This window comes from Lissotriton helveticus, chromosome 6, assembly GCF_964261635.1.
Source record: "Lissotriton helveticus chromosome 6, aLisHel1.1, whole genome shotgun sequence".
NCBI classification, from domain to species: domain Eukaryota; kingdom Metazoa; phylum Chordata; class Amphibia; order Caudata; family Salamandridae; genus Lissotriton; species Lissotriton helveticus.
This window is the reverse complement of record NC_136067.1, coordinates 630,392,993-630,413,060: the sequence shown is the minus strand read 5'-3', so window position 1 is coordinate 630,413,060 and position 20,068 is coordinate 630,392,993.

Genomic DNA, 20,068 nt, shown 5'->3' with positions numbered 1-20,068 from the left:
TGGGCATTGAAGCCCAGAGGAATCAATGGGCATTACCGAATCGGTATTTACTGATTCGGTAAATACCGATTTTAGCAAGGGTGCAGGGGGTGTCACTTTGACACCCTCTAATACCCCAAATACAGGCATGTGTGCCATGTGGCACACAGACATGCCCTAAGGGCATGTCTGTCTGTCACATGGCACAGGTGTGCATGCACACCTGGATTCGGTATTTCACCACCCAATTGGATTGGGTGGTAAAAAACCGAATCTAAAAGGCCTGTAGCACTGGAAACAGTGCTACCTACATCAGGAATTTTCCGAATCGGTAAAATTACCGATTCGGTATTTTACAGAATCGGTAAATTTACCGAATCGGTAAAATTACCGATTCGGTATTTTACCGAATCGGTAAATTTACCGATTCTGTAAAATATAGCCCCCTACATCTCAATGACCCATTTACCGGTTGGTAACGGCCGAATTCGGCCGTTACCAACCGGTAATGGCCACCTACATCGGGCCCTTAGTGACTGGTAGTGTGGAGATTCAGAAGATGATTATTTTGAAGATATTTTAAGAAGAATTAAATAGAATTACCTCTAGTGCCCCGCTTCTGAAAACACCCTTGGTTCCGCAGGTCTTGCATGAAACTACAATAAAAAAGGTACTTCAAGAGAATGAAAGAGAAGCGATAAATAGAAATAGAAGTGAATTAATTCAGAAAATAATCCCATTGAAAACAAGTCCTGAAGCACTAACGATACCCGTAACGATAAGTACTGTTGTTCCCTTATATGATGCTGAAAATGTTGGGATAAAGATTAAATACTTTCAGTGGAGAAGAGTTGCTATTCATATGCAAAAGCACCTCCCGAAATACAAAAATATTTCATGAAAAACTAATGAATTTGGCTTCAGAAATAGGAATTAACATAGATAAATATATAAAGTATTACAGAAACCATACAGGGCAGAATTTTCTGACAGAGATTTGGCAAACATGAATGAGTCAGGAAGAAAATTACAGATAAAAGAATTATTGACATTGTTGCAGAAATGGGGAGATTTGATAGATGGAAAGTTAGGTGGACAAAGAAAATGGAAGAAGCACAGGCAAATCGAACAACATCTGAGTATTTAATGAGAGAAACAGAAAATGTTGAAAGGTTGTGTCAATGAGAGAAGTTCCGGGAGGAGGTTATGTACATGTCCCATGGACCCAACGGGATATTTTATCATTTACAAATGATTTTCCAAAGCTTAGAGAAAAACCAATAGAATGATACACGCAAGTCGAAAGGTTTGTGCAAGTCTCAAAAGTTTTGGTGAAGGATTTAGATGGTTTATTTGACTTTGTTGTTCCTGATGATTTATGGGCAGAATGTAAAATTACAGTAGATTGGTCTAATGATGAGTACCCAAGAGATGCAAAGACAGGAGCCCCATCAGATGAGGTAATGAAGAAATATAATTAGGTAATTAATTTTCTGAAAGGGAAAATTCCCCCAAGGGAAACTGATTGGATAAAAATAGAGAGAACAACTCAAGAAAAGGATGAGTCAGTACATGCATATTTTGAACGTCTCTTACAGGTATTTAAACAGTACAGTGGGTTTGAAAACATTAAAAACAAGGACATGACACATTTTGCACATCTTTTTGTGTCTGGGTTAAGGTTAGATATATCACAAATTATTAAACAGCATATGTTATGTTGGAAAGCGAAGCCCATAGATGAAATCCTCAAGTACGCAAAGTACTGTTTGGATGAGATAGACAATAGACAAAAGAATTTAGAAGAAAAAGTAATGTGGGCTTAAGTTAAATTAGCAGAGCAGCAAGAACTTCAACTAAGCAAGCAGCCAGAAAACCAAGGAAAGGGGCAAAGTCAAGGTGAAAATAGTGGGGGTAAACCAAGAGGGCGAATGAGCAAAGAAGAGGCAAAGAAAAAGTTTCCCTGTCACAGGTGTGGACAATAGGGGCATTGGAAAAGCAAGTGCAAACCTAAACAGAATAATAATGTCCAAAATCAAAATGTAAATCCACAGATGCAGAATGAGTTGTTAATGAGGCAACCTCAGCAGGTTGTACAGAGTCAATTGCCACCTGCCCCTATGCCAAATTTTGAGAGTCAAGCCAAGTACAGTGTGGACACCAGATTCCAGGAGGGAAGTGGTAAGGTTTAATTCTGTAACGCCACAGTTTCTTATGCAGGATTCATTTTTTTGATGCAGAACAACAATGACAGTGCCTGAGAGGGGAGGAAGAGGAATGCGTACTTGGCACATCCTTGCCAGGAGATCAGTCAGGTCCATTTACAGGTGGTAAGGTTAAAGGCAATAACATCACCTTCTTATTGGATACTGGTGCTACCCTTTCTACTGTGAGAACAGCAGACATCCCAAACCTACCCCTCTCCGGAGAAGTGATCCAAGTAGTGGCCGTTTCTAATAAACAATTACCGAACCAATGGAGGTACGTATTGGCAACTTCTGGGAAATGCAAAAGTTTGTTGTGTGTGACTCGAGTCCCGTAAACTTGCTGGGAAGGGATTTATTGTGCAAAATTAACTGCACAATAGTTTGCACACCAGATGGCGTTGGAATTCAAACTCCTGATAAAGATGGAGTATACAAAATCATGTTAGCTAAACAGGGAACAGAAGTCAATTACATGTTTTCCATGATGACACCCAATGAGTTACCAGATGAGGTCCGAACAACAGTAAATCCTGATGTGTGTTATTTCACTGGAAAAGAAGTAGGATTAGTGTCAAATGTAGACCCAGTAAAAGTAACTGTAAAGGAAGGTGCAGTTTATCCAAATACCCGACAATACAAAATGTGCCCTGACATTAAAGCAGGTGTTGCAGCAGAGATTGAATGATTGGTTGAGCATGGCATATTGAAAGAAATAATGAGTAGTCCTTGTAATTTGCCTATAATTGGTATAAAAAAACCAAATGGAAAATATAGGATGGTCCAAGACTTGAGGAAAATTAACAAAATTGTCGTACCATTTTGTCCGATAGTGCGAAATCCAGCTCTGATCTTATATCAGATACCATGGAACGCAGGATGGTTCACTGTCATTGGTTTATGCCATGCTTTTTTCTCCATTCTATTGCATCCAGGCAGCCAATTTTTATTTTCATTAAAATCTGATGAGCATGTTTACATTTGGAATCAGGTTCCACAAGGGTACACTGAAAGTCCTTTGATTTTGACAATCAGTTCTGGTGCAATATATTGACGACTTGCTAGTCGCGTCAAAAACTCAAAGTGAATGTGTAATTGTTCAATTGCATTATTAAATCACCTGGCTGTAGGTGGACATAAAGTGTCACCAGAAAAATTACAATTTTGCACACCTTCGGTTAAATATTTGGGACACCAAAGAGAAATAGGAGTCAGAAGAGTGACCTTAGAAAGAATAAAAATAATAAGACATATGCAGTTACCACAGACCCAGAAAGACATAAGAATGTTTCTTGGAGTCGTAGGTTATTAGAGGCAATGGATTGTGGGATTTGCAAAACCTTTAATACAAATGACTAAGAAGCGAACAAAAGACCCAGTAGAGTGGGATAATGAAAGCATGACAGCTTTTGTAAAATTACGAAACTGTCTGTGTGAAGCAGCTGCTCTAGGTATACGAGATTATTCCAATGAATGTGCATTATTCTGTGATGAGAGAGATAATGTGCACTTTCAGTCCTAACACAGAGACATGGCCTGATGCGACGTCCTGTGTCATATTTCCCTGCTACTTTGGACCCAGTGGCATCTGCATTGCCAGGGTATCTGAAAGCTGTAGCTGCAACATGCATGGGTCTAGATCAAAGTGAATCCATTGTAATGGGACACCCTGTAACAGTGTACGTCCCACATGCAGTTGTAATTCTGTTAACAAGAACTCAAACTCAGTACCTTACTCCTAGTCGGCTGACTAAATATGTGGGAGTCCTATTAGGAGTTGAGAATGTAACAATAGTCAGATGTACTGTCTTAAACCCCGCAAATCTGTTGCCAGATCCATATTTTGAAGAAGTCAAATATGAAATCGATCATGAATGCCTCGACGTCACTCAACTAAGTACCAAGTCTCGTCCAGGCATACAGGAAGAACCCTTAAAGAATGCAGAACATGAGCTGTTTGTAGATGGCTCATGTATGCGCCATGAAGAAGGAGGATTACGTGCTGCTTATTCTGTATGCACATTGGCTGGAATAGTCGAAGCATCCTATTTACCAGGAGTCAAGCCTGCACAAATAGCCGAATTGGTAGCTTTAAATAAAGCTTGCAAAATTGGGAAAAATTGGAGAGTAACCATGTACACTGACAGCCAGAATGGTGACAGGGTTGTGCATGACTTTGGCCAGCTCTGGATGCCAAGGGATTTCATGACTTCTTCAGGAACCCCTATTAAAAATGGAAATTTCATAAAATAATTAATTGGAGCAATTCAATTGCTGAAAGAAGTGGCCATGGTCAAGCGTGCTGCTCACCAGTCAGGAAATGATAAGATGACAGCTGGTAATCGTTATGCTGACCAAGTGGCACAACATTCGTGCTAAATATAAAATAGCAGTAAACAAGTAAATTGATGCATGCGGAATCAGCTGCCAACTTATGCTGCTTGGGGGTTTAGGAACATGAGAGGAAGTGAGAGATTTACAAGATGAAGCAGAGACAAAAGAAAAGGAAGAGTGGGAAAAATAGGTTGTCAGAGAAGAGCTAATGATGGGGTGTGGATTTATCTGGATGGAAGACCTGTGTTACCTGACTGTATGCTTACACCCATGGCTAGAATGTATCATGAAGACACATACATTGGCATAAATGCTATGATTAGACTTTTCCGACAAGATTGGTTTAATGCAAGGTTCAGGAATTTCGCAAAGAGTCTTTGCCAGAGATGCTTAACTTGTCAACAAATGAACACAGACATGAAAACTGTGGTCTGCACAGGAAAAATTGGAAAGGCTGAGGGTCCTTTTATAAGACTTCAGATGGATTTGATCCAGTTACTTGTCTGTCGAGGATTGAAATATGTACCTGTCATTGTTTGTTTATATTCAAAGTGGGTGGAGGCATACCCGCCCAGAAGGAATGACAACTTGACAGTGGTCAAACTTTTACTGAGGGAACTCATTCCTCGGTTCGGTTTTCCAGTAACTATTGAATCAGATAGAGGGTCTCATTTTAAAAATGAAATTATTCGATTAATTTGTGAAGCATTCAAAATTGAACAAAAGCTGCACTGTGCATATCGTCCAGAGGCTTCTGGAGAGGTAGAACAACTGAATGGCATAATCAAGTCAAGATTGAGAATGGTGTGTGCATCCACCCTACTGGAGTGGCCTGATGCATTGCCTCTTGTCCTGATGGGACTCAGAAGTATCCCAGACAAAAAAAACAGGCTTGAGTCCCCATGAGATAATCATGGGAAGGGCAAAGAGGCAAGCATGTATACCAGGACACAAGCTGTTGAATATATCTGATGATTTGGTACTAGAGTATTGCAAAGAGTTGGCTGACCAAGTGCGTTCTATCTATCACCAGGTTGGGGAAGACGCTGTTGCCAGGCAGCCAAACCAAGCGCATAATCTGAATCCCGGTGACTGGGTATTGAAAAATCACACTTGAGAATCGTGCCTAGCACCAAGTGGGAAAAGCCACTTCAGGTTATTTTGGTTACGACAATAGCTGTAAAATGTGCAGGCTTGCCTAATTGGATTCATACAAGCCATACAAACAGAGTACCAGCACCTGACTAAGTAGATCTACAACAAGTTCAAGCAATTGAAAAGGCTGATGGTTGTACAGCTGAAAGATCACGAGAAACAGATTGTGATCCTGAAGTAGTTGATCAAGAACCACCTAGCACTAGTCAGGATGACTGGATCCCTATGGTGGACATACCTGAAATTATTGTGAGAACAAGAAGTCAAACTCGATTAGAAAGACTAAATGAAAGTGAGGACGAGATAGGAATAGAAGAACGCTCTCAGATTACAGGAAACAAAGCTAATACTGAATCTGAGGAGGACCAGATAAGGAAAGAGCAATGTACCCAGACAGAAGAAAATGAAAGCAACATCTGTGAGTCTGAGGAGGGACATATAGGCATTAGAGAAAACGCCCAGACAGAAGAAAATCAAGAAACTAAAACACCTGAGCAGGACCAGTTAGGAGAAGAAAAATAAATTCAGGAAGAAGAAGGAGAACAAAATCAAATCAAACAGAATCCTGCATAGGGTCAGAGTAGAGAAGAAGACTCAATCCAGGCAGAAACAGCTAGGGTAATGAGCCCTGGACATGGTCAGATAGGAAGGAATTCAGAAGACGGAAATAATCAAGTTGTGCCTCAACTCAACGCAAACAAAAAAGTACTTGAAGAAACTGAAAGCACAGTGTAAGCTAAAAGACTCAGGAAAGGTGATACTTGGCCTAGTGTAATCAAGAGACTGAAATATCACCTTAAGATAATAAATGAAGAACGTGACCAAGTAAACAAAGTGACAAGCCAATCCAGACCGTCCACTGAAAAGCCAAGAAGGAGAAGTCCCCGATTGCAAAGACTGAATAATAAATTCAAGGGTCCTGAATGGACATATGTAATCCTTGAAGATTTTGAGAATCTGGAAATAAATGGAGATAGTGATGAAGAATTAAATGCTGATCGAATAGACGAAGACGTGAGACCAACTTGAAGAAAATGAATTGTATAGGTTATACTCTGTACACAATTAAAAAAGAGGGGAGAAATCCTCTTAGTCTAAAATGGGTAATAATAGAGCTGCTGGAAAACCGAAACGAAATTGTGTATAAAGATGCTGCAGAATGTGTATATGTAGCATATTTATAGTATGGTTAGGACTGACAATAGCCATTCCCGACCTAATGACCAAATGCAAACAGAATGACACTAGTCCCATGGAAAGGTAGCTAACATTAAGCAAGGCAGAGTAGAATTAGAAGCACCAGAAGAGACAGTTTTACATCACAGTATAAATACAAATAATACAGATTTAAATGTTTTTGCTAACCTACTAGTACTCTATGTAGAAACCATGGAAGTTAGTGACTGTTATGTATGCATGAAATTGCCAACATTAGTTGCATATCATCATTTACTATTAACATATGGTATTTCATGTAGTATTTTAGCTAGTCTATTTTACAGAACTGGAAAGTTACAATATTATTATTCTAACATAGATGTGATTTTTTTCTGAGATTCCCCCTGTGTAAAAATATGAACCCTGTCCTTAGCAGTAGAGATTCACAATTCATGGGTGAATATTTTCCAACAATGAAAACAATAGATATAGCTGAAGCACATAAGCACAATTTAACATGTAAGTTACATGAAGAAGAACATATATTTTTTAGTTTAGTAGAGAAAGGAGACAGGATTTCCATAGAAGGGATTCTGAACTGAAACCTCAGATACCTAAGTGGGTGCAGAGAGAAGATTTTATTGCAACTGGCAAGACTCATGCTGCTATGTCCCTGGACCTTGAAAAGAAAGGGAAAATCTGTCTCCATGGGTTAAAAAAATAATATACACAATATATTTATTGATTCCAGTGAATGTGAGCACACTTTTCTGATAATAGGGGAATGGGGACTAAAAGGAAGAAATGAACCTGTATTTTTTATTATGTTTGTGGGAACAAAGCTTATTTTAAGCTGCCTGTCCACTGGTATGGGAGTTACTATTTCAGAATAGTATTCCCAAAGGTATACCATGTAAAAATAATCACTGGAAGCAATGAAGAAAATAACGGACTAACACGCAAGAAAAGAGCTAGATTTTAAGAAATTGTAGGAGATATATTCAGTTCATTGATACCTTCAGTGGGAGTAATTCTGAATATACAAAGAGTTTGTAAATTATCAACAGTGGTGGATCGCTTATCGACTGACACTGCTGGAGGGTTCTTATTGATCAATACTAAATCAGTTGCGGTAGGATCTATGGTTTTGCAAAATAGACTTGCTCTTGACATATTTTTGGCAAAAGAGGGCGGAGTCTGTAAAATGTTGAAGGCGCAACATTGTTGCACCTACATACATGACAAAAGTGTTGAAAATGGGAAATATGTCAAAAATATCACGAATTTGGAAGTGGAATTGAAACCACTGGAAGTTGACAGTGTATGGAAGAAACTAACAAATAGTATTTCTTCTATAGGTAGTTGGTTTTCTAATGTAGGAAGAAGTATTATAGGTCAAATACTGATGCCAATAATGGGAATAACACTATTAGTTTTGACAATAATGGTTTGGTGCAAATACTGTAGAAAAAGAAAATGGTTTGGAGTGAATGAGAAGGGACGGAAAATAAAATATGATGAAATTCAGCTGAAGGAAATAAAAGGGGATACAAAAGAATGAAAGGTTTCCAAAAGAAAAAGGGAACGGGAAATTGAAAAGTGATAGAAGAAATAGAGATGGAAAATTGCTAAAGTTGGCATCTGGTTCAATAATTAGTGATGGCATAGAATGCCATTAAAGAGGGGATTGATGGAGCAGGGTTTTGTACGTAAAGAAACTCGCTTGGATTCAACCCTCTCGAATAATATTTAATAATGTAACCAACATGTTTTGTAAATACTAATAATTGCATTACACAACATTTACTTTATCTAGGGGAAACTTTTAAAGGTGCTTTACTAACAAGTAATCCGAGTGTCTAAAATGGCTGCAGAAAACGCGGGTACTCTTCTGCGCATGCGTCAACTGCATCTACGTAGTATGACATCTTTCGCTTTGGTGGAAAATCTTTGCAGCTGTGCAGTAGTAGTTAAAATGGCCGCTTCCAATCTCACATGTTAATGCAAATGCTACGCTTCAAACAAAACTTTGCTTGTCTTACTAAACTGCTAATGCAGTAGTTAAAGTAAATTAATGGGAATAGAGTAGGAGTAAGTGGTATACAGTGCATTTATTTATTTTCGTATTCTATTATGTTTTTCTTTGACTTTTTTATTAGTTTTTATTTGGGCCTGGAGGGTGACTGAAAGTGCCATCTTGTCGTGGGGACGCATGCGCATAGGACTCTGTCAAACTCCAAGGTGTGACATTGAATTTCTGCCAAAAGTACAGTGACCAGAAGATGCGCTTGGGAACAGCACCTCTTGCACCGGAGAGGGGAAGCAGAAAATCTAATTTTGCATACAATGTTGTAAATCCAATGTGAATTGCAGTTGGGAAAATAAAGCATGGACAAATAAGTAAGGGGAGGGAACTTAGAACAATGAATCTTACAAAAATGACATTACATTAGTATGGTGGGATGACCTCTCCCCCTCCCATTGTCCAATCCCCAGTAGGGAATACACGAGTCTTAAAACATTGGGGGGTGGTACATATACTGAGAATAGTATAACTAAGGTAGACTTGTCACAGACCTGTCACCAATCCATCATTGCGGCAGAAGACGGCGGAGGCCACAGAGATCAGAGACGCTGCTCAAGCACTCTGACCGAAGAATTGGGAGATAAGAGTCGGAGAGATTGCTGAGGGAAAAGAACCTGTCCATCTAGACGGGTAAGAATCGAGGAGAGTAGCACCAGGGAGGGGTGTGACGCTGGTGTTACACTTAGAAGAGGTTACCTGTCCTGTCCTCCTGAACCTGTCCTGATCTGTTGGCTCCTTCTCAGGAGCCCCTTTTCCAGCTCCTTGGCCAGGGGTTGGTCCTCACACCATTCTAGGTAATTATAAATCTGTGTGGTATGTCCTTATACCATTTTTCTTTTCCACCTTTCCCAGGTACCAACGTCATGAGATTTTACTAAGTCTTTATGTTTTACTTTGATCAGTATTTCTCCTTGAAAGTTGGTGTTGGACATGTATTGGAATTAGACTCACAAAATTATTGCGTAGATAAAGGTTTTAAAACTTTCCCGAGTCTGTGGTAATTCAAAGAAATAAAGGTAAATGGTATTTATACCTATTATGCTAACAACCTGATCTATCGGCCAGAGTAAATTGAGAACTAAAGTGTTAAGAATTAGTAAGAATCGGTGTACAGGTGAAGATATATTTCAAAGTAAATTTAAGTCCTGATCACCAGCGTATGATTGCCGGCTTAGTGTATACATTTTTATGGGCCCAGGTGAGTATGGGGTTTTAGAATAAGCCCAAGCTGGTAATCTCACTGCATCAGTGCAACACACTTTTTTGATGCCCCCCCTTGACCTGCTGCCTGGATTACCTCACTACTACCTGGCAAAGGTGCTGCTCATCTTTCCATAGCCCCTCTTTTGCATACATTTCATTTGTCTGAAATCTATAGCTAGCTATCAACATAAAATATACAGATTTATTCTTTACAGCAGGCATATTAAACCTATATGCAAAAGTCAAAACTGCCACTAGACAAAACTCTGTCTCACTCTCCAGCAGGAACATTAATCACCAGAGTTATCTTGACATTTTTATTGCTGTCTGAAAGCTAGATGCTCAAGGAACTTTGCAGCAAGTGCGCCCCCCCAGGATAGTTTCCCCCACCAGGTCAGCGCCCAGTGCGTCCACACCAGTCGCACCGCCCTGTAGCTGTCCCTGCTACACCCAGCTGGTGGTCTACGACACCCAGCTGGTGGTCTTATTGGCGCAGGAGGCCAACCTGCCAATGGGAGGAGGGCTCAGAAAGTGTCTAGAGGAGGTAAAGAGCTGGATGTCTTCCTCATCACTCAAACTAAACGGGGACAAGACAGAGCTGATGCTTCTGGGCCCTGCTGAGCCTAGTTCCTTCAATGCCCTATGGCCACCCTGCCTGGGCACCCCCCCCAGTACCTAAGGATAACATCAAGAGCCTTGGGGTGTGGCTGGACAGATCCCTTTCATTTGACATCCAGGCTACCAAACTCTCGGCTACCTGCTTTGGCCTTCTCAGGATGTTAAAGAAAGTTCTTCATCTTTTACCCATGGAGGCTAAGCAGGTAGCCATCCAGGGTCTGATCCAGTCCTGCCTGGATTTTAACAACGTCCTCTACCTTGCTGCTCCAGACTGTACACTACGGAGACTTCAAACAGTGCAGAACTGTGCAGCTCGCACTCTGCTTCAGCTCCCTCGTCGACAATCAGTTAGAGCTGGCTTGATCACCCTACACTGGTTGCCAGTTCGCCAAAGAATCCACTTCAAAGCCATGTGTATCGCCCACCAGGCCTTCTGGGACACAGGTCCTCTGATCACCCGTGACCTAGTCTCCCACTATGAACCGAGCAGAAACCTCCGCTCAAACCAGGCCTTCATGGCCACCGCACCCCGAATAAAAAAGGCCAGATCAGGCGGTAGGACCTTCACCCATAATGCTTCCAAGACGTGGAACGCCCTTCCCCTTCATCTGAGAGCCAACTCCAATCTCTCCTCATTCCGGAAACAGCTCAAAACATTCCTCTTCAACTCCCCACAGTAACTCTCTGTTAAGCCCCCCTGCTTCCGCCAATCTCCTCTGTTGGTTCCTAGCGCTTGGACGCACCCGGGCAGCAACCGCGCTCTACAAATCCACATACAAATACAAATATAAATACAAATTAGACAAATGAATTAATTTTTTTAATTCATAGACCACATACCAAGCTTCTATCTGGCCCCGATTTTCTGAAATGGAAAAGCACCCAGAAATAGCACGGTGAGAAGGCTCACTCATAAGAAATAAAAGCGTGCATTTCTTTTTGCAAACAAGAACAGCAGGCTGACTGAGGCTTAGACAGGGCAACTAAACCTTTTCTGATCAATAAAAAGCTCCACAGTCACCACTGGTAAACTACATTTAAAATTTAAATACCCAAGCTTAATGCTCTGCAAGTACAGGACCTGGTTAGAGATGAATAGGAAGATGATTAACTGCTGTGTGCCTGACAGAGCCCTGTGGGGATAGCTGCCCTTTTTTCTGTCCTGAACAACATCTGTCTCAGTTTCGTACATCTGCTTTACACATTTCTCCAGAACTATGAGATGCATGTGTGAACTCCACACATAAAAAGATAGGCTACCTTTATCAGGCCATCTTGATGCGTGTGGAGCTCTCAGTCCCGACTGCGGAGTCTCTACAGTTGTAAACTTACTATTAAATTGCAGTTTTGTGAAGACTAAAAAAGCATAAACTTGTGAGTTTACCTTTGTGAAGCAAACCCTGAGGGTTGACCTAATAATGAAGTAGGAAAAGATTCCTGAATGGGAGCTCAATTCTCATTTATTTTACAAAAATGCACTGGAGGATTCTAAATAAAATTAACTCGAAAATATATGTTAAATAAAACATGCTCTGACTGCATGTTGATAAGATTTTACAGAATTAGGGTTCATCATAACAAGAAGCATAATCCATTCACTAGATGTGGTATAGTCTTACATCCTTGTTGAGAAAAAGAAAGGAATGCAAGGCCTCACCATTGTGTGATTTTATACTCTGTGATAAAGTGCTAAATCAAAATTGAGCACACCACCCCTTAAATTGGTTACAGTTCATTTCTGAAAACAGCCCATAAGGTTACAGTTTGCTTCTGAAATCAACCTATAAAATGTAAATTAAACCAAATCAAAGATTAAAGGACATCCTTCACTGGAATAATATTGATCAAATACGCTTTTCTGTTTTGGATACATTTATGACCTGTTTGAATTATTTGGAAGCTTAGAACATGTGGAAGTAATTTGTTGATAAAAACATGTTTTACAAGTAATTTTTTATTTTGAAAATGTGCAAGATATTTCCTGGCCTGGTGCACTTTGGAGAGAGAACTGAGGTGTTACTTGCATGCTTTCTTTTGCTGTCGAACCACTAGTCCAATTTACTTTTAGTCTTGCTATCTCCTGACACTACATCACAGAATCATTTATTTGGTCCTCCGATGGATCTTGAATCGTGCTGAGAGGGGTTGGATATTGGGAATCCTATCCAGTTATCCAATAAGGACTAGGAATTGAATTACTGACCTACAAAATTGTAATTAGATTTGAATATATAACTCTCAAAACTATTCTATACAAATAAAGGATTATTAAAGCTAGACCAAATCTCCTGAAGAAATTCTATTAGAATTCCCATACTTCATTGATACTATATTGGAATGCACAATCACATATTGGAGACAAATCATGGAGAGACAGAAACAGGATTGAGAATTAATATCAGGCATTTTAATTTAGGAGTCCAGAATATTCAGATTAAGTTCTTTGGGCCATCAGTTACCAAAATTCAGAGAAGAAGAGTTCAGGAAGGGACATGATTCATATCAGTTCAAAGGTTCCCTACCATTGGGAAAACAAGTCTGGAAATAGTGCACACATCATAATGTGTCAGCCTAAGGAAAGCCAGTGGATTCCGGAAGGAGTGAAAGCTCTCTCTCAGTTTGCAAAGAAGCAAGCTCTTCTGGGAAAAAGATTGCAAACATTGGCAGTGTTATCCTCACTGGAATGTATGATATAATTTCTCAAGTTATGGGGTAATACCTCTTGGGTCACCTCATCTGGTCAAACCACTCAATCCATTGGTCAGTTCACATGTGGTGATTGTCATGCAGCAAAAAGAAGACACATTTTAGGGAAGAAAAGGTGGTAATCATCACATAAGCTGTCAAACCATTCAAAAAGTAAAGTTGTGAACAATAGACTTTTAGCAAAAGCACATGAGTGAGTTAGAGAGGACAGTTTCTCACGGCAGATGTTCCCAAAGTAACAAAATAGTTGTGAATACTGCTAGTATGTATGAAACTGTTTCATCTCATGCTACACTTTATAAAGTAGTTCACGAAATACACATTATGAATTAATGGAAATACATATTACATGCTAGAGATTCTCAGATTTTTTTGTAGGTATAGCAATTGGTATGTTAGAAATAGTATGAAGTATTATGGGGGTAACATCATTTTAAAGTATCTAAGTGCTCCCACCAGGAATGATAAAGGGGGTGCCAGTTATCTATTAAGGTGGATCATTTTAATGAACCTTTCTCCTATATTTATGAATATTGATGATTTAATTGATGAAGTGAAGTGCATACCTAGATATGTTATATGTTGAGGGTTCCATTTAAAATTGGATATGTTAAAATCATTCTTAAATGTACATTTGGTCAAAGGCAATTCCTCACATGTATCATTGTTTAACCTCATCCATGCTGGTGACAAGCTCAGCTCGTCATGGAGTACAGTTGAGCTCCACTTATGACAAGCTGAGCTCGTCACGGCCGTTGGAAGGTTCGCACGCGGGGCTTATTTCCCCGCTGTGCTGAACGTTCTAAAAACGGGTGCGGTCGTGACGAGCTCAGCTTGTCATGAGGGCAGCTCCTCTTTGCCTCATAATGAGCTCAGCTCGTCACCAGCATGGGGGCGCTGCACGCGGCCCCTCAGCGAAGGGGTAAACCTATGCACAGAAAGAGAGGAGTATAATGTTACTTACCTACAGGAATGCAGGAGTTTTGTTCGAGAGAAATAATAAAATATACTCTATATATACTGCTAATTTATTGTGTATATTGTCAGATGTAAAGCCATAAATGCCTGAGTTTGGGCGTATTTTTGATAAGAAGGGTTCTAAAGCTAGAAAGAAAAGAAAAGGAAATAGGGGACATCCCTATCAGACACCTCTCCCCAGTTTAAAATATGAGGAAGTGAGGCCATTGGCAAAGATTGCCGCTCTGGGATTTGAGTAAAGAAAAGAGATTACATTTAAATTATTTTTACCAAAACCTAACCACTGAATTGTTGGAAAAATAAAAGGCCAGTACATCCTATCAAATGCCTTCTCTGCATCCAATACGATTGCAGCAATGGAATCAGATTTGGGAGACTTTTGGATAATATGTAAAAAAATAAACAAGTGTTTTCTGTAATGAAGAGCCCGTTAACAAAACCAGATTGTTCATTAGCAACTAAGTCAGGAAGATAGGATTCCAACCTCAATGCCAAGGCCTTAGAAATGTTTTCATAGTCAATGTATACTAAAGATATGGGTATATAGTTTCTACAAAAATGAGGGTCTTTACCTTCTTTGGGTATGAGGCACATTAAAGCCTCCAAAAAGGATCCAGAAGATGCACCAGTATATGAAAAAGAGAATATAAGATTATATAACTTGCGGAGAAGCAAATGAGAGAATTGTATGAAAAACTCTACAGTAAATCCATCCAGGCCCGGGGCTTTATCTTTCTTGAGTGTATGTAGTCCAGTGCATAATTCATTCAATGAGATATCAAGTTCTAAATTCGAGATTTAGTTGTGCAGCAAAAGATTTCTCAATGGAAAAGAGATATTCGGAGATCTCATCATCATAAGATGAGGATTCTGGTGTGTATATAATGACTCATAAAATCTATGAAATTTTTGTAGGATTTCAGAATCTTTACATCTAGGTGTTGGTTGATCATCTATGATTGATTCAATGTTAAGTTTGTTTTGCTTGACCTTGAGATTATTTGCTAGCAGTGTGACAGATTTATTCTGGCCACCATAAACATTTTCGCTAGATTTTAACTAGATTTTAACTAGTATAATGATGCATTATTAGTAGATTCCTTTTTAAACTTAAGTTTATTTGCTATACGTTCTGATAAACATTCTGTCCATTTAGCAGCATAATAGGAATGTTCCAATCTCTATCACAGGTGGTCACTTTAAAAATGTCCCACACAATATGAAAGAGTAAGTTTTCTGTTCTGTTAAAGAGAAAGTATTTCTTAAAGAAGGAAGAAGGAAGTAAAAGAGGAGGTGAATATAGGGCCCAGGAGTAACAAATAATTAAAATGCCATTGCTTGGAGACTTCCGGCTTAGTAGGCATGTCTAACAGAATAGAGACAGGAGTGTGGTCAGAAATTAGTATAGAGCCAATTTCCGCAGATTTTGGGGATTGAGAAACGTTATGAGATACAAAAATGTAGTCAATGCACGATTGGGTCCGATGTGCCAGAGGAAAAGTAGGTATATTCTCTAAGAGTGAGGTTGCATAATCTCCATGTGGCTACTCATTTTTGCGGTTTAGTGGATTGTAAAAATAATGTATTAGCTTTATTTGGTATGAAGGAAGTCAAGGAATTGCAATCAATAAAGGGATCTACAATTTGATTGCAATCACATGCTAAAATGAGATTGTCCTGGGGACATTGCAGAAGTTTCTTTGTAAGATTAGACCAAAAAAGAGAGTCACCAGCAGCTGGGGCATGAATGTTAAATAAAGAGATTGGAACTTTCCCAACCAGCAGCTCAGTAAATAACCAGTGATCCACATTATCAGTTTCTAGAGAGACAAGTTTAACACAGAGATATTTGTGACATAAAGCGGCAACACCATTCCTTTTACCATCCCCAGGGAAAAGAAGACTGCACCTACCCAATCCCTTTGCAATTTTAAGGATTCACTTTCTGTAAGAAGTGATTTTTGTATCAAAGCTATGTCAAATCTTAGTTTGGTTAAATGTGTTGGAAAATGCTGTCTTTTGATCGGAGAATTTAAGTCTCAAATATTCCATGAAACAATTTTCAACATCAACTATTCAATATGAAAAAGAAAATAAATTGAGCCAGACCCATTATAAAAGTGATAGAAGGCAAACCACAATATAATCTGTAATAACAAAAGATCAAAGAACACCATGAATGAAGAAGGGACTAGGAAAAACAAAGAAGAGAAGCAAAGGTGTTTAGGAAAGAGAAATAACAGGAAAGAGGAGTAGGGTAAAAACTCGAGAAAGTGACAAAGAAAAGAATAAGAATAGAAGTAAAAAAGAGGCAACACATACCCACAAAAGTCCAAAAAAGATGAGGGGGATGAAACCAAATGGAAAGATGGTGCACCCATATCCCGCAGAAGGAGCCCACCGATGACAGCACTTTACAAGATACGAGAGGACAAGCACCAATAATTAAACACCTAAAAGGAGAAGCCAGAGAAAGAAAACGGGTTGCTTGCTAAAATATAACATCAACATCAGAATGTACTCATCAAAAGAGAATTGCATGAATGAGCAATTATACAAGCATATATGAAGCACAATACATCTGAATATCAGCATGTCGTTAATAATTTTACCTAGAATGAGAAGTTGAAGCGCCAGACTTGTCCATATTTTAAATTTTGCAAGAATTAGTGAAGCGTTTCAATTTGATTGGATCTTCTTAATGTCCTATTTCTATAGGTAACCTTGAAGACACAGGGATGAAAGAGACCATAGTGAGCACAAAGAGAGCAAAGATCCGGTCTCATACTTGAAAATTCACTGTGTATGTCTGCCGTACTTTTGGCATAATCTTCAGAAAAGAATAAAGCATGACCTGACCAAGAAATTTAGTTTGTTTGGGTGCAAAGAGGACTTTGAGAAGATCCGTATATTCTAAGAAGTATAGAAAGACACATCTTGGGCGTTTTGAGCCAAAAGCATTAACTTGGTGATGACCTAGTCTGTGTGCACGATGAATGTTCAGAGAGGTGTCTCCATGTAAATTTAGCAGTTAAAGAAGAAACGTTTGGAAAGAAGTGAGAGGGTCTGAACCCTCTGTATTCTCCAGTAGGCCCTATATGCGTAGATTATTTCTCCTATTTCTGTTTTCCAAATCTTCTACTTGTTTCTACAGAGAGGAGACTTGAGATTGAAGAGAGCTTACTTTGCTATCAATTATACCATCAATTATACCATTAGACGAAATACTCTTGTGGTGGAAGGAGCTTGGTCCTTTTATACCCACACAGGGGCTCAAAAGAAGGCGGTATAAGTACAAGAGAAGGTTTCAGGTACATATAAGGTCATACAGAAAATGCACAGTCAACAAGTGGGAGGAGCTAACAGTTGCTAATTCTGGTGAACACATCCTGACATTTAAAGACTAGGGACAGCTGCAAGGACAGCTGTAAGCTCAACTGAGCATGTGCGAAGCAGAAGAGGCTAAATATAACCTGGCTCTAGGTTGATCGCAAGAGCAGACAACAGCAAGGTAGGACAGAGCACATGGCACACACGTGGTAGCACATGGCAAACAAGATGGCTGCCAGAATCACAAAATGGATTCCACAAAACGGAGAAGATAACTTCTAGATACAGGATGGCTTCTGCTAATGCTAACCCAATTGCTGCAAAATTACAACAGATGACACTTTTAGCATTAGCTGAAGATATTCGCTCATCTGGGGTAATCTAGATATGCATCCTGTACATCGATGCTCATCAGTTCAGTGACCTCTTTATGTGGCATTTGTTGCGCTTTAATTTCTGCAATATTTCTCTTGGCAGGTGTACAAGCAGGGATGTATGACGGTACAACGCGTGCCTTTACAACGCGTCTTTAACAACGCTTGGGCGCGGATAGTGAATAGTATAATTTACTATTCTAACACCAGTCCCCGTGGATAGTAGGGAAGGTGTTGGAATTGTAAATATACTATTCTTTATCCTTTAGCGCCCTCCAGCGCAAGTCGTGGTTACGACTTGCGTTGTAAAGGATGCATCGTAAAAGCACTGCGGGGTAACATCCGCGTTGAAAAGGATGTTCCCCTACAAGCAGTGATACAAATGGAGCACAGCATGGGACCACATTTTATACATATACAGCATGTAAATAGTATCACCAGTAGTATACATAGAACAGTCAGTAGCTTCCATCCCTAAGTAATAAAGAGCATCCATATCCAGTTCGAAAAAGTCCATGTACCAGTCTCTGGGTGAATCTCTGCAGCAATCTTATACAGTTTAGAGATTGCATCATATACTGAAGGCGAGTGATCCAGTATAAAGACACAACAACTGGTACTGATGATGCGACATGCACCACCTCGATCAGCCAAAATCACATCAAGCACCATACGATTCTGGAGTGCTACAATCCTCGCAACTTGCAGCTTTTCTGTAATGTTCCCAAGTGCCATTGCTGTCTGATTGGTAACAGCTTCCACAACACAAGTCAATCTCCTTATTTTTCTACTGTTCAATGCTGCACCCACAAAAAAGAATACGCCTAAGTTAAAGTCGACATATTGTTGCAAAGCATTGTCAGTTTGGTCAACTTCATCCTTACTTATTGTTCTTTTATTTCTGTTCTTGTAAATATCATTGTACAGTCTATAGTCCTTATGATATGATGTAGGTGCCAGAAACACAGGGGGCAACAGAAAGGACACGTAGCATTCCCAGACCACCCCACAGGTAGTTGGTAGTATGCCTTATTACCGCAAACAAAGTATGTATTATGCGATGAAATAAAGCTGCTATTATTGGTACCTTCAATTGTCAGAATTACAGTACATTCACTTCTCCGACTGGAATTCTCCCAACACTACTAATAGATAAGTCTGCTTTAGCTCTTGTCACTGAAATTACAAAAGGTCAATTGTTCTTCATAGTCCTTGTATTTGTGAACACATGTGGCATAGAAATATTGTCAGGTTGGTACTCCTCCCATTCCCATTTTGTTCCTCTAGCTTGAGGGCACCCATTCTCATCAGGATAACATTCTTTATTAAGGTGATACTTAATCTGTCCTACTGTCATTTCTGTAATGTTGGCCCTTTCAGAGGTAAACAAGAGGGCAAACCATGCTTGACAAGAACCATTATGAGAGAATGGAAGAGGAATGAAAGATGTACCTACTTTTTTTTAGTGCGCAGGTGTCATCCCACACACCCAACACTTGTTAGTATTAGTGGCATTATGTGTATGATGCAACATCTGGATGAATGTATTATTCAGGTAGGATTGTTGATGCTTCTGCTCATGGTAGGGAAGCGTAAAGTAGTGGTGCTCAACTGGTTATGGAGTAGTGGCGATCAAAAGCTCTTGAACAGGAGCCACTTTCTCAACATACCAGGTAATTACTGCCATAACCACCATAGCACCAACAAACCTTACAGCACAAATTATTTTCTTAGTGCAGATCTTAGCAACTTTTGATCTCTCGGCAGACATGATCACTTCGTCGTAAAAAAAAACAACCATTGGAGCTCTTATCCCTGGGCAGCCGATGATTTCTTCACTGAGGGTCAAGACGGGTGTCACTTCGCAGGACTGATCCCCCCCCTTGCCACATCGGCACTCCGTTTCACCAACCCAGGGCGGTAGCTCAACCAGTCCTTTTCGA